The following is a 296-nucleotide window of genomic DNA, read 5'->3' as shown; positions in this document are numbered from 1 at the left end:
GGTGCCCCCAAAGGGTCTGGGTGCCCCCCCAGGGGTGTGGGTGCCCCCCAACCCCCTCACCTGATAGTCCTGGTCGTCGATGCCGAACCTCTCGCGCAGGTTGCGGAACACCTGGGGACAGTACTCCTTGAACTTGAAGTGGCCGGGCAGGTTCTCCCTGGGGGGGCAGCAGGTCAGGTTTTGGGGTGTGTCCCCCCGGCAGGACCCCCTGCCCGCCCCACTCACCTGTTGAACAGGTGGTTGTTGACCTTGATTTTGGAACTGGCCTTGAAGTCGTCGGGGAGGAGCATCACGGG

The 296-nt window shown here is 64.5% G+C and overlaps 1 long non-coding RNA gene across 2 annotated transcripts in view; it reads right to left on the bottom strand.

Moving 5' to 3' along the window:
* LOC113942563 overlaps positions 1-296 on the bottom strand; it is a 1,213-nt gene extending 917 nt beyond the window's left edge. For both annotated transcript variants that reach the window (XR_003525963.1, XR_003525962.1), the window contains exons 1-2: positions 226-296; positions 61-157 (exon numbers count right to left, since the gene is read on the bottom strand). This is a non-coding gene — a long non-coding RNA (uncharacterized LOC113942563). The remainder of the gene's footprint in view (positions 1-60; positions 158-225) is intronic.

Source organism: Corapipo altera, unplaced genomic scaffold, assembly GCF_003945725.1.
Source record: "Corapipo altera isolate COAL_440 unplaced genomic scaffold, ASM394572v1 49036, whole genome shotgun sequence".
In the NCBI taxonomy this organism is placed as follows: domain Eukaryota; kingdom Metazoa; phylum Chordata; class Aves; order Passeriformes; family Pipridae; genus Corapipo; species Corapipo altera.
This window is presented reverse-complemented; position numbering and strand designations above follow the sequence as displayed.